This window comes from Tyto alba, unplaced genomic scaffold (assembly GCF_018691265.1).
Source record: "Tyto alba isolate M040663 unplaced genomic scaffold, T.alba_DEE_v4.0 Super-Scaffold_29, whole genome shotgun sequence".
In the NCBI taxonomy this organism is placed as follows: Eukaryota; Metazoa; Chordata; class Aves; order Strigiformes; family Tytonidae; genus Tyto; species Tyto alba.
The window spans coordinates 8,720,994-8,735,877 of NW_024881303.1; the positions used below are offsets into that span (position 1 = coordinate 8,720,994).

Genomic DNA, 14,884 nt, shown 5'->3' on the forward strand with positions numbered 1-14,884 from the left:
CTGGAGCTGCCGCCGGGACGCGCCGCCTCATTGGCGCCCGCCGCCGCCGCCGGGACAGCCGGGAAAGGGGAGCGCTGCCGGAGGAGGAGGAGGAGGAGGAGGAGGAGGAAGAGGAAGAGGATGAAGGCGGCGCCGGTCGGAGCGCTGCGGTGCGGTGCGGTGCGCAGCGGCGGCGAGCGGCTCGTCGTCATCGCCATCATCGCCCTTCTCGTCCCTCTGCGGGCCGGGGCTGAGGCAGACTGAGCGCCAGAGAGAGGGCCCGTCGGCTGAGGTAAAAAACCCGGCAGTCCTGAGGTAAAACCGTGCTGATGCTGAGGTAAAAATCGCGGCAGTACTGAGGTAAGATCCTGCTGATGCTGAGGTAAAAAACCCAGCAGTGCTGAGGTAAGACCCTGCTGATGCTGAGGTAAAAAACTCGGCAGTGCTGAGGTAAAACCCTACTGATGCTGAGGTAAAGTCCGTGTCCCGCCGCACTGGGCCTTCTTAGGGGGCCCGGAGCCCCCTTCCCGGGGAGGGCTGCGGGCGGGAGGAGCTCCCTCCGGCTCGCCGAGGGGCCCCGCGGTTGGCCCGCACTTTCCTTCGTTCGCTCGGAATGAGAGCTGGGAAGCAGTGGCTTACTTCTCGACTACAGGGTTTCTGCAGCCCTGCAACCGTTGTCCTTGGGTTTGTTTAGCCAGTGGCCAGGGTAGGATTGTAGTCTGAATCGTTTTACACCTTTTTTTTTAACAAGTGTATTTATATCTATAGCATCCAGCACAATAAGTGCTTGTAGATAGTATTGTTAAATATCATAAATCTTGGTTCAGTTTCTTTATCAGAAGGCTTGCTGTCTGGTGGGGTTTTGTTGTTTTTTTTTTTTTTTCCCCTAAAATACAACTAATCATGTTAATGTGATTATTATGTTTGAAAATGCTATACACCGTTTCCCCTGTATTTCTGGAAGAAAAAAAAAATGACTCACATGAGCAGCAGGTCTCCTGTGTTGATATGACAAAAACCTTCCAAGGTACACTCATATTTTTTTTTAGGAAATGAGCTCAAGGGCAGTTTGAGAGATCATTACTTTGATGGGTCAGTCACGTCCCCCCTGTTTGTGCAGGTAGTGAGTGTCTGAACCCTCTGAAAATTACTGGTCCTACAAAAGATACCTAGTTTTTGTCCCACTCAGCTTCTTGACCGCTTACCCTCCAGGTATGTGAGTAGCAATATTGGCATAACTGAGGAGGTGGGACTGTGGCAGACTCAATTTACAGTAATTTAAACTGTTGTGAATCTACTTCCAGAATTGCTAGTTTTCGGCCAGGTAAGCTCCCTGGTCCAGCTCACATTAAGGAATGTGGAACACTAGTTGAAATAAAAGCTCACTGCTTCTAAAGTATGACTAATGGATGTGAACAGTTTGGTCTTTCGTCTCTCAGTATGCCTCTTTTATATCTTTAGAAATAGGTGTCCACTAAATTTTTTTACCTATAGATTAAACAATTACACTTCATTTCAATCCTTCCTTGTGTGTCACAATTTTAAATCTCTCAGGATGCTTATTTCTTCTCCCTGTGTTGTCGCAAAATCATTCACAATCTGTTTAACTGCAGCACCCAAGACTGGACACAGTACTACAGTTAAGGCCTCAACAACACCAGCATCTGCTGTCATGCCTGTCACAGACTGCATTCCTGTTTACATGTGCCAATACCAATACGGTTGAGTCAGTATGATCTATTCACAATTTTGCTGACCTGTTTTATAAACAAAACAGGTAAACAGAAATTATGTACATTTCTGCTGACCTACCAAGCCAGTTATTTCTCCCTTGCATAGACAGTAGTGCTACTTGAGAAATTATTTAATTAACAGCCCTAATGGTATCCCTTCATTTTTACTACTGGATAGATGGACAATCAAGCAGTCAAGACATCTTTTAAAATAAAATTCCACATGATTTTAAGTCAGAAAACTGTAGAATTTGTCATCCTTTGCATATCAATTGCATTTCTCAGAAGAATTGTATTTAAAAAACAAAACTTTACTAAGATTGAACTGTGCCACAGTTACAGAATGGTTGTGTAACTCTGAATTTGGAAGAGAGTTATGTACATATTTGTAAATATTTAAAACGTTAAATTCACTTAAACCAGACCAGCTAAAATAATCTAAATGCAAGCAAGGGTTGATAACAAAAAATGTAGGTCAGTGGGTTTTTATACCAATATAAGGTAGAATTTGGCAAAAACAGTGTAAAGTCCTGTTGCCCCATCAATGAGGGATAGAACCTGCAGATGTACATGTGTTGCTTTGTTATATGTACTTAATTCTGTTAGTTGTGTTTGTCAGTGACGTACTTTAATTCTGAGATTTATTCACTGTTCTGTGTGCTGCCTTTGATGTGGATTGAACAGTGCAATGAGCAGCTCATAAAGTTATTGATAGCATACGCTGAAAAAGTGAAGTTCTAGTACAGTGATGCCTAGACTGGCCTTTAAGATGATGTTGAGTATGTCATTTTACATGGTTTTACTTTGGTCTTCCCAGTATGAAATGAAATCCATCTTTCTAAAACACTGAGAATCTAAAACTGAAGCATGTGATGTGGGTGTTTATTAAAGTAATTGCCACAGAAAGGATAAAAACCAAGACTGCTGTCCAAGTCTACTATCCTGTGCACAGAGAGTTTTTTATTTTTAATTCTGTGTTTGTATAATAGCTAGTGATAGAATTAGTTCCTCAGTATAGCTGAACAATCTGGTAGATAATACATTCAGCTAGTTTATTTCTTACATGAAAAATGCATCATGTGGTATGTTTTGTCCATTTTGAGTGTGTAAAGCATTTTTGTGATATGTTTTATATCAGGTGATGTTTTTATGGTAACAATTCAAGAAAAATAGAGGTACTATCAGTGAATAAACAGAAATCTTACCTTTTCTTTATCACTTGGCTGTCAGAGTTTACAGGGTTGGCTTCCCTTTTATTTCCAGGTTGCTTTCTTTTTTCTACTTTGATCTGTAAAGTATCCATCTGTGAGGAGATTTAAGACCACAACATAAGATATGAATGTTAAACTGCTAATATTTCAAAGGGTCACTGTTACTTGTCCATCTTCTATTCTCTGTTTAGTCTGTGCTTTGTAAAAATTGCTACTTTAAAAATGATTATGTGAATTCCAGAGATGGAGAAGAAATAAGTACTATAGGTGTTTTACATAAATGTGTATCTGTATATGTTTTTATATATGTTTGTATAAATAAATATAAATGTGCAAGAATAAACATTAACTGTCATCAGATAAGGTTCACGTGACCAATATCTCACATACGAGTGGGTTGGCATATATATAAAAATATGCACACGTTCAATACCTGCAGCCCTTCCTGAAGATCTACAAGCAATAAGGCACACGACAAGCCTATCCTTTTTAAAAGTTATACTGCCTTACTGTCCTACAAAAGGGATTTTTTTTTTTAAATAGCTTAGAAAGGAATTTGCAGGGCCAGCTCCTCACCAGTTAGACATTGTCCTTTTTAGCACCTGAATAGTCAGAACAGCAGTCAAGAGTCTTCCAAAACAGAGATTTTTGTACCAGTGACTCAGATTTGTGCAGCTTCATCTTTTTTTGTGTGACTGAAGTTCCACTATAGACCATCTGTTATGGCCACCCAGGCAGGAATACAGAGCTCTCATCCACATTGGCATTCTGCTCTTTACGTAGCAGCTTATCAAACAGGATTGCTACATAGATACCACTGTGGAAGTCCTGCTTCATTGAGTGATAAACATAAATGGATCTAGCTGGAGCTTGTAAATGTTTTGTGTAGCACATCTGACACATACTTGTCTACAGTAAGGGTCACATAATGCTCCATAGAGGATCTCCTCTATGTCAAAAGGACCATTATTGGGGGTACCATGGGATTAGTTCAGCTCTTCCCTGTTCCAGTACTAGTAAGCAAGAAAAGACTTGATCTCCCCAGAGAACTAATTATTCAGACCAGCAGGAAAAAGACCAGAAAGAGAAAGCGTTATGGAGGAAGCAGCAGTGCTGTTTGAAGAGTCAAATCAGCATGCAAACAAGGCCTTTCTGATCCATCTTTTAACAAAAATGAACATAGTGGAATAGTGCATCAAAGTAACTGTCCTGCCTCATCAGTTTGATTGAAACAGAACAATCTGAGATTTTTTGTTTACTTTTGAAGCAAATTCATGTGGAATGAGAAAACATTCTATTTAGCCTGTTTACCCCTCGGTTGACTTCTGATTCATATGTTTCACATTTTGGGGAAGATTGGTATGTCCAACTTTTGGGCAACAATTGTAATCGCCATACCAAGTTTCTCTAATAATAAGCAAGTGCTTGTTACTTTTTGCCTACTGCTCCTCCTTGTATCAGCTATGTGATAACACTGTCAGTGCCCTCAGGAACTGAATTCCTGATGCATGTGTGGGGTAAGGATTTTAGGGTTATAGACACAACTACTAGAATGGGAACTAATTCTTCCTCTCTGTTTATAGACACTGTGTCATTTGAAGTCTGTTTCTGTAGTCAACATGGCAAGATAAGTAGGAGCTTGCTTGCCTCGGCAGCTGGCTAGCTGCCTCCTCCTAGCACAACACTGCTTTCACTTATTCCCCAGTTCACATTTTTGTTCTTATTTTGTTCCTCTTCCCCAGCATGTTACCTTGCCTTTGGGCCCCAGGTGTTCCTTTAAGCCTATTTTATGAATTGTTAACTTTCCTTTGCTGCCCATTTACCTCTGCCTTCTTCAGGCTTTGCGGTGTGTTCCTCAGCCAAAGGCCTCTCTCAGCTGTCACTCCCCAACAGCACTCACCCCTTCGGCCCCGGGGCAGCACCCACAGGGCTGCTTCTGGCACCTGAAACGCCTGTGTTACGTGGTCCCCATACGTGGGGTATGGCTGAATCCCAAGTGAAACAAGGTCTGCTTCTGTTTTATGACTTTGTGATAAAGTCTCATTTCCATCATCTCTGCATTTAATGTGTTATAAGCCAACGTACACGCTGTTACGATCACCCAGTATAAAGCATCCTCTTCAGATGAGCACCCTCTGCTGTGGCCCAGCATCATCACACCCCAAACCAAACAAATAAAATGAGTAAAAGTGTGTGGTTAAGGTGTCCAGGAGTGCTTCAAGTGAGCTGCTGCTCTCCTCGCTCTTCCCACATCCCTAGTGAAATACCCACCAGCTCCCTCCCAAACTCGGTGCATCTCTTGGGGTTATAGCAGCAGTTGATAAAACATTTGAGATTTTCCCCGAGTACAGAGACCCTGAAGACAGAGTAGGATGAGGTAGAGATACTTGTTCTCTGTTATAAAAGAGAACAAGCAAGTATTTATTTGTGTTGTATTTTTTTCAACTTGCTTTACCTTCATGGTACAGCTTTAACCTATTAGATACTTTTAAAGTTTCCAAATTATGGCAAATAAAAGTGTTCTATAGTTTGTAGCTCAGCTTACCATTGTAGGGAATGCTTAACATCAGAGGGAGTCTTTCAGCACTTAAATAAGTTTAAAATATAAGTCTTAATGGGTTCCAAAGGTTGCAGTAGGAAGCTGGGCAGAGGAAGGGCTGTACAGGTGCCGAGGGCACTTTCACAGAGCTTTAGAACAACTTGTTAAAAGGCATCGGGAACAAAGCTACTTGGAAAGAAGTGGCTGAGTGTTAGTCAGAGGTCTAAACACAAATCCTGGGAGTCTGCTGCATGAGCAGATGTGCCCTCGCACGGAGCAAGACAAAGCAGGCCCCTCTCCACCCACCGCAAGCGGGGGGAGCCGACAGCAGTATGGGTGCGAGCCAGGCAGCCATGCTGTCCATTCCCTGGCTGGCAGATACAGCAGTAGAGACATTACTGTAGGGAAGCACTGGAAAGGAATCTTTATAAACACTGCTGAAATAGGAAGGACAGAAAAAGAAAGGTTACAAGAGCATTTTCTAAAATCTTCCCAGATCCACTGTCAGGGTTAAACAAATAGGATAATTTTGCCGCTGAGAAAATTATGTGAGTAAGGAGGCTTGTAGTTCTTTCATGACGCTGTACAGGAATTTCACATGAGACAAAATCCAAAAAGCTATGAAATCCAAAAGCTATGAATCCTAGAAAAAGACAGAAATCAATTAGATTTAGACAAAAAATAGCAAAGAACCACCTAAACAATCTCCTAACCAAGCAGACCACACAAAAATAGATAACTGGAGCAAGAACAAAAATGGTGGTGTTCTCTGCAAGTCCTGGAAGTTCACAAACTTGGTTGAAGACATGAGAATGCCTCACTTTAAAGGAGCACATTGATAGAACTGATTTTTAGGAAACACTGAGAAGGAATGGCATTAAAGCCTCTCCCGTACTTGATGACAAAAAGAGATGAGAATGCTAAGGTTGGGAAAGGAATAGCAAATAAAAGAGGAAACATCATTATACCATTGTACAGATCCATCATGCATCCTTCCTTATCTTTACCTCTGTGTAATTTGGTATAGACTGTATTTAGAGAATATAAAGCCAAGAAATAAGATGGCTTGATACAGTTCCCAAACAAGATGAGGATTACTACAGTGCGTGTCTTGAGCTCAGAAGGAAAAAACTTCAGGCTGAATTTGATGGAGGTCTGTCAAGATCTTCGATGGAATGGAGATAGGTGAACGAGTGACTTATTTTTCAAAACTGATTTGTATTATTTGTTCTTGTGTTACCTGGCAAGATGGAATATTAGAAGCTTTCATGTCCTGTTATAGAGGCAAAAGGTATGAACAGGCTCAAATAAAACAAAATTTGAAAAAACAGCTGCCGAAGGGTACCAAGGAGATTAAATTGTCCTTGTACTTTAACAGGCTACCATAATTGCAGTATACATTACATATACAACACATTAATGAGTTTAGAAGCTTAATTGCCACTAAATAAAAATGCACCACTATCAACTTTAAAAATCTGTTCTATAGAGAAGTCTAGACACCAGATTTAGGGTAAGACAACTCAGTAAATACAGAAGAATTTGAGCCAATATAAAATCTGTGATACGTACGATAAGATTTGGCATCATTATTGAGTGGCTTCTTTGACATGCTATCTGGTCCCTATACTTAGGGAATTTTCAACATTATCCAGTGTCAGGTGGGTCCTGGAAGAATTTATAGCAAGAACCTATAGCCAAGACTGGAATGAGAAAAGATCAAAAATAAGAGTTGAGATTTTCCTTTCTAAGAAGCTGAAAGGAGGAGTTAAAACCATGATTTGCTAAGGCACCAAGCAGCACCAGCAGACACCTCTGGAAAATTCATCTAATGCTATATTTAGAACATTCAAAGGAATTGTGTCTCCTACTTGAGCCATTTCAGCTCAAATACAGATAAAAAATAATCAGATCACATTGACTGTTTGCTCATCTTGAATAAATAAATATTTAACGGAATTGTGCACTTCTGAGTCATATTTAGTTCTAATATGTGCCTTTCTAGGTGATCTCCTAGCTCTGAGCAGATTTGTCTCTAACTGCAGTTCTGCAGGTGTGCATTTGTAGTTCATGTGTTAAAGTCTATCAAAAATACACTAGACAATGAAAATCTAATATTGAGAGCTTTTAGTACACAAATGGCTAACGAGAGCCCTGCAAGTTTGTTTTAGAATAATTCCAGTGTCTTGCAGTTACTGGGGTTTAATGATGGGCTGTTGAGACATTTTTTTAGACCTGTAATCTTTGTAGAGCTTAGTTCTTGAAATTTTATCACCACCTTGTAGCTTGAAGTGTGAGATGCTCCTGGTCAATACTGCTCAATGCCTGCTTGAGTACATTTTTTAAATGTGATTTTTTTCTTTTTACTGACTTATACCTAGGTAAAATTCATATTATGATCTTAGGTTTCTTTCTTGAAAACTCACTGCAGCTTCATTTAGGATTTGAAAATATTATGTAAGCCACATGAAAATATATTTTCTGAAAATAAATTTTCTCCATGTTCTACATAAAACATCCAGAGTTACTGAACTTTCTTCCAAAGTACACTATTTTTGATCCAGAATTTCATTCATTGACATTCAAACTATTCTGATTGCATTAAGTGTAATTCCACACCTACTGAAACCCATCTCAGGCCTTTTCCTAATGTGATCCAGCTGGTTTTCTTTGGGATGTCGTAGGAAGTTGCACACTACTGTTCTAATACACAACACTGAATATGTTTTATGGATTTTTTCATAATTCCTGGTAGCACTGCACTTAGCAAGCTGTTTTGATACATATATGTAAGCAATTTAACTTGCCTCCTGTTCCCCACTACAACTCACTGCTTTGCTTTTAACAAATTGACAGAATTCTAACAAATACACATGCCAAAGCTTTCATACAGTACCATTGCCTATCATCCCATTCAAATTGTTTCTTCAAGAAATTGCCATCTAGTGTTGGTCCAGTGGGTGATCATCTGCAGGATATTTCAACCAGAATGCCATGTATGCAGAATTCTTTGTTATTTTAGTTGCAAAAATATTTACCATCTGAAATGTTATCTGCTTATTCAAGTAATTAGACAGAAATATAAGTAAGGTAGTCTGCTTTCAATTGAGATTTACAAAAATGCTCATTACCTTCAGGGGAAAAAAATGGTAAGAGACATTTGTGAAAAAAAGTAGGCCATCTATTGCTGCTACATGTTTAATTTTATTTGAGTTACTATACTTAACTTTTTCATTTGTTGGCAAAAACAACCTTAGCTGTTGCTAATGCTGTTTGTCAGCGTCTCCATCTGCATCTTTGGTTACTTCTTGGATTTGTTTTCTTAGCATTTGCAGAATTTTGCTTGCATCCTCTGAACTCCCATGGGAATTTTTTCCCTTTGGTGGTTAACATTTGCAGCAGCAGGAAGTTATTCCCATTGTGGATGACATTTTCCTGTAGTCAAAGGCACCCGAGCCCAGTTCCCTCTCAAGTGTCTCATGTGGTCTTGCTGATCACTGTCAGTGATAAGGGACTGCCTCTGCCTCATCTTTAGAGGTCTCGGATTCGCGCTGTACGCACCCACGTTTCAGTTTTGTTGGTAATGCCAAATCCCCTTCAGATGAGTTTATCTAAATATCAGCTTGTAATTTCACAATGTAGGTTTATTTTTAAATTGGTCTCTTCCTTATCTTACCTGTTGTAGATTATATTTTTGGGGAGTGGTGTCCATAAAGCACCTCAGAAAGCAGTCAGTTTAGTCTCAAAGTTAGTGTCGTATTTGTTTGGAATTTCTGTCTGACCTGTTTTCTACTGGCCTTTACTTACATGATTATGTATATGCATATGTGCATGTATGTTTGTGACGCTTTCTATCTTGCTCAAGTTCAATTTTAGTATGTAAAACAAGCTTTTTCTCTTGAGCTTAATGTCCCAGTTGTTTTATCAGTATTGTAACAAGTCTGCTCATACAAGGCACATCCATCGCACATCTCAATAAAAGTAAACATCCTGTGTTTCTCAGCCTTCTATAAACCCCAGCAGATGGCTGCTACTTTTACAAACCGTGCTGAATAGGATGGCTCACATTTCCCATGCAACAGACTTATTTCTGGAATCCAAACCCAGTATACTTATTGTAGGTGGGAACACTGATCCAGCCACAGAGCAGCTTAGCCCAAATCCATCCTATGTGGTGACTCTTCATAGCTCAGACCCTCTTGCTTTTTGGAATGGGGCATACCCTTTATTGGTGATCCATCCAAAGTTGCAGGAGGACTAACAGCTTCCACATGGAAGTCCTTGATCATCAAGCCTAAAGGTCCTTTGTGCAGTATTTCTGTTTGTTAGAATCTTTGTGTGTTTATTTTTTTTCCCTGAGAATATGTATATTTTTGGAGATGGATGGTATTCCTTAGTATGACTGGGTTTCACCTTACTGCTCAGAGCCAGTCTCTGCTCAGGATACTGGTAGAATCTGTAGGAGGTGGTGTACGTTTTCTCTACCTCAGCTAACGTTCAGGAGCCACGCCACAGGCACATGTTGCAGCCTGATTTCCCTGCAGCAGCAGTACACTGACGTTGTCTGTGCTTAGCACTGTCTCTTGAATCAAGAGCACTTCAATTCCCTGAGTGAATTAGCAACAATGCCAGCTTGAGACTTGACTCTCCATGCGTGTCTGTTCAGGGACCCATTACCATCTCATTTTTTTTCCTAAAAAGAGGCAACAAGAAGGGAGATACTTTGGCTGCAACTCCAGGCAAGTAGTCTCTACTAAGTCTTAAAAACAATGCTGAGGGTGTTTTGTCCTGGGGAAAAGGTACTTTGGGAGTGAGCTTCATCTTTTCTTTTGAAAAACTTTTCTCCAGTGAATCACAGGCTTGGTCTCAGCTGCTTGTCCCCACTTTCATTGCATGTCAGAATATTAAGCATCAGAGGAAAAAGCTTTTGAAAGACCTTGCATTCTTCTAGAACTTCTGTACTAACTTTTTTGCATGGATGATCTTCAATGGGCTGCACGTCTGTTCTGTTGCAGTCAGAGGCCCTAAAAATTATGCCATTTGTTTAGGAAGTAATTCTGAAGAATTAGGAAATTTCTGATGTTTCTCCTCCAAATACACTATTTATCAAAAATGGCTGAGTGCAAGCTAGTCTAGCATTAGCTATCCTTATGTACCTTCATCAGCCAGAGCCTCTCTGATTCATGAAAACCTAATACACAGTCGGCATATATCATGGGGAATTTCCTCTGTCATACCAATGTAGAAAGCTCCCAGCCGTTCTCAAATGCATATTTTCATTAAGGATCCAATCGGCTGGTCACACTCCGAAACCCATCAAGTCATCATTATTTCCTAAACCAAAGTTATTTACATTTTCAATTTCCTTTACAATTCATTGGGTTTTTTTAACAAACTATTATTAAGCCCAATTTCACTGTATTTTAAGATATTTTGTACCACGTGCATTGCACTCTATCACTTTATCATTAGCCATCTTGCCCATCAATTCACTATTTGGTCATTTCAGAGTGACTCAGGAGGCAAGACTTGTGAAACCAGTGATTATACTGGTCTCTCACCAGCGCTCTGGTCACGATGATATTTTTTGTGTAACTCCCCATAATGGGAACGTCCTCTTGGAGTAGATTTTCTGTGGTTAAACAGAATACACTCTTGGTGAAAATCTCTAACTAGTTCGAGTAAGAGATGAGACTCTGTTCAGCTTGTCTTCCAACAGCTTCTTCTGTTTCCTTGAAGAGGGACTCCCTAGGTGGTTTTGTCCATTTTCCCACTAATGGGACTAAGTGTCACTGACTGGTTGTCACATCCCGCTGTTGTCTCTCACACTGGTATACCCAGCCAGAGAGTTTCTTGAGATGGTAATTTTTTTACAAAAGATTGTGCTCAGAAAAATCAATATTACAGAAAGAAACAACCTATCAACATTTTCCATTATATACAGGGGAGTTTCCATTTACTTTGTCCTACCATGTATCCTGGCCACAGAAGGATAACCACTAAAATAAGGTGGACTACCTGCATTCATTGAACTCTGCCAATAATTTAGTATATTTTGCTAACTGCGATATTCCAGGTCTTGGTTTTGTTCTTTAATACAGAAGAAAGATTTTAGGACTGCTTGTACTTCCCCCCCCTTGCAGGTGTTTTTAAATAAACTGTGAACCACAAAGTTGTATCTACTTCTTGCCTTCTTTTTTGCAGTTTTTTACCAAAGCTGTGCCTCTTCAGAGTTTCCACTGAGTTTTTCAAACTCAGCAAAAGCATCCATGAACCATTTTTCCTAGTACAGCAAGACACGTTTATGTATGTAGACTTCCTTTCTCATCTGGGAAGCTGAACAATAGTATAAACCAATGTACTACAAAACCAGACTAGCTTTTTTACCTGTACAAAAAATGATGGTTCTGGCACAAGTGTGCTTGAGTAAAAACATCATTAATTATACCAGTGGTCAAATGAGGCATCAAAATCAGTTATTCCTCACCCAGGAAATTGGATTCAAGTGTAACACAAGATATGAGAGCATACATGATTTCTACAGATGCTTGCTGTATTAGGAAGCAATGGGCCACATACACAGTCTTGCAAAGTTTAAGTGGGAGAGAAGTTTCATATGAAAATGCTAATTGTAATCACAGCCTAAACCAGATGCTGCCAGAAGCCATTAGTAAACACTCAGCCTCTTGCCTTCTTGCTTCATATTCATACACAGATCCTGCATTATCTGTATATCCTACCTCTAGCTCATGTTTTTGCCCCATTAACTTGGAATGACTGTGCATGCCTTACAGCTGACCAAAATCTATTCTACCCAGTCAGGGGCTACCTCACTGCTAGAAAGGAAGAAAACAAGGTCAAGTTAATCAAGCCCTTGAAGAGGGCAGCAACCTGTGTGGCTATTAAGATTACAGTAGGCTCACACTTTTCAGAAGAGAAACACAAATGACTCCTTACGAGCGTAAATAAGGCATATTCAAATGTGTTTAATTGTGGATTCCTGTCTGAAAATCTGGCTTATGATTCTTTTTTCCATTTTTCGCTCAGAAGGTCACTAGTGCCTGAAAACACCGATACGCCAAGAAAGCCGGTTCCTCATGGGAGCATGACTCTGCTCCACACAGACTTTTTCCCTTCTGTCACTTGGCATAATTCAGTATGTGACTTGAAAATTCAAAATATAAACAAGAGAGAGGAATCAGGGCCAATAGTGTTGCAAGCAGAATTCTCAAACCTTCCCAGTAAGTGAAAAATACCTTTCCTCTAGAAATACCATCCATTTCTCCGTTGTTTTTAGCTCAACCAGAACTATTTCTTTGCAGCGCTTAACTTAAGAGGAAATGTGGGCAAAAATACCATAGTCAAACATACATGTATTAGACTGTAAAAAAACACCACTCAGTGCCTCACTGTGCAATACACAATTTAGCAGCCAAGTTTCTCCCATCTCATAGTTCTCTTCTTCCTGTGAATGGCTTATTTCTTTCCTGTTTCAGGATCATTTTTGCCCGTAATTTTGTTGTTCTTTAACACCTTATAAATATAGTTATGAAATATATAAGTATGTATTTAAATATATCTTTGTTCCTGCTGCTCTCGGCTGAGTTACAAATGCAAGTTAAAAACCTTCAGTGTATTTATGCATCATTCTAAAGATGAAACAACTGTCCCCTGTACCATCCTTTACTGGCTTCTGGTCATTCCTATGTCCCAGGATGCACCAAGTTATGGCAGCTTTGCAGGTATTTCCTGAAAATTGATAAATGATGCATCTGAGCTAAACAAATGGAAAATGCACCATGAGCACAGACAGGCATCTTCTGAAAGCCAAATTTGAGGTGTTACCTTCAGTTCCTTATCAAAGGCAGTGAACAGCAGGAGGCTGTAATGTTAAGGTGTCTCTAGAGTATTTGCTTAAATAAGGATGTCTCTTCTTTCTCCAGGTGGAGCACCTGGTTCTGCTCTGGAAGGTGAAACCGGGAGCTTTCTTGCTTAAGAGTGACACTGTCCTACATGTGGAGAGTCTTTACTAACAATAATGGCATCTTCCTCAGAAATTGCTTTGGTAATTGCTCCAATACTTCTTTATGCAAGTTGCTCTTTTGGTACTCACCAAATCCCTCCAACATCCATTCAGAGCTGTTAATGCTTACATGACGTGCTGCTATCAAGGCAAGCAAGTGGACAGGGAAGCGGTTGCAAAACCAACTTGCTCCTCTGGCTCCTTCCTTTCTGCAGAAGAGCTTGTCTGTAGTTTTATTGTGAAAAGTACTCAAAACCTAAGACAAAGACACTAAACAAATGCAACTTTACCCTCACAGAGCTGCACCTGCAGCATGGACCGTATCCACGCCGTCCTGAAACAATCCAGCCTTGCTGACAGCTCAAGTGTCGCTTCGGAGCCAGATTTAGAAAGGTCAGGCTAGCACAGGCATTTTAAGGGAGATGGTTTCATCTTTTTAAGTGTTTGAATTTGAAGTTCAAACATTTAATCTTTCAAATTAAGGAAAGCTGAGAATGTATGAGCGTGTAGAAGGCATGATGCCTTTAAGAGAATTATTAATTAAGAAGAGTGAAAATTTCTTAACCTGGGGGAAGAGAAGGGAGAAGAATTCAATGAAAGTTAATATTCCTAGCTAAAGAGTGCAAAGATCCATTCTCCTGAATTTTGTCTGTGAAATGACTTTAAAGAGAGAAAAAGAAAATATTTATCAGTGTTTAAACATGATGCTGTAGTAAATGAGTAGTTGTCATTTCTTGTAAAGAAAATCCCGTCTTCATTTTAGTATTTCCAGTGCTGTGGTCTTGCATGGGTGGAGGCAAGTTGCTGGAATGGTTAATTCTGGCCTCTGCCATCATAATGTACCTTATTTCTAATTTTATTTATGTCCCATTTCAGCTCCCGGGCATTCATCTTGTCATAAGTTGATTATTGTAATAAATAGTGTTATTACTAAATTTTATTCCTATATGCAGTCATTAACTGAAGAGCAGAGTCTGCAGCACTCACAGGCTGTTCAAGGAGGGGTAAGAAGCCTCTTCGCAACCTTCTGTCGTCTCTTCTGTGGTTTTCTCCAGCACACAGGAGAGGTGAAGGACTACAGGGTCTTGTGGAGGAGAGACCATGGAGCCAAGCTTGTACTTTCTAAGGGATCATATCTGAACCTAAGGTCCCAAAGCAGCACGTACCCCTCAGAACAGGGCAGACACTTTGTCTTCAGATGGCCCACGCTCACATGTGCTTCAGAGAGATTGTAAGCTTCCTATCATTTTAATGTTATTTGGAAAATAATTCTACAAAGAATAGATTTCTATAATATACACACATAAACCACAACATGCTGCAGGGGAGGGGATGGGGGAGGTCGCTTTTTTTTTTCTCTACATTATGACTTCTGCAAGGAAAATATTGATGAGTTTAG

General features: G+C 40.1%; 1 long non-coding RNA gene across 1 annotated transcript; it reads left to right on the top strand.

Moving 5' to 3' along the window:
- The first annotated feature begins 65 nt into the window (after positions 1 to 65).
- LOC122154021 lies at positions 66 to 14,420 on the top strand. Its single transcript, XR_006165923.1, has 2 exons — positions 66 to 271; positions 13,406 to 14,420. It is a non-coding gene; the product is annotated as an uncharacterized LOC122154021 (long non-coding RNA).
- The last annotated feature ends 464 nt before the right edge of the window (positions 14,421 to 14,884 follow it).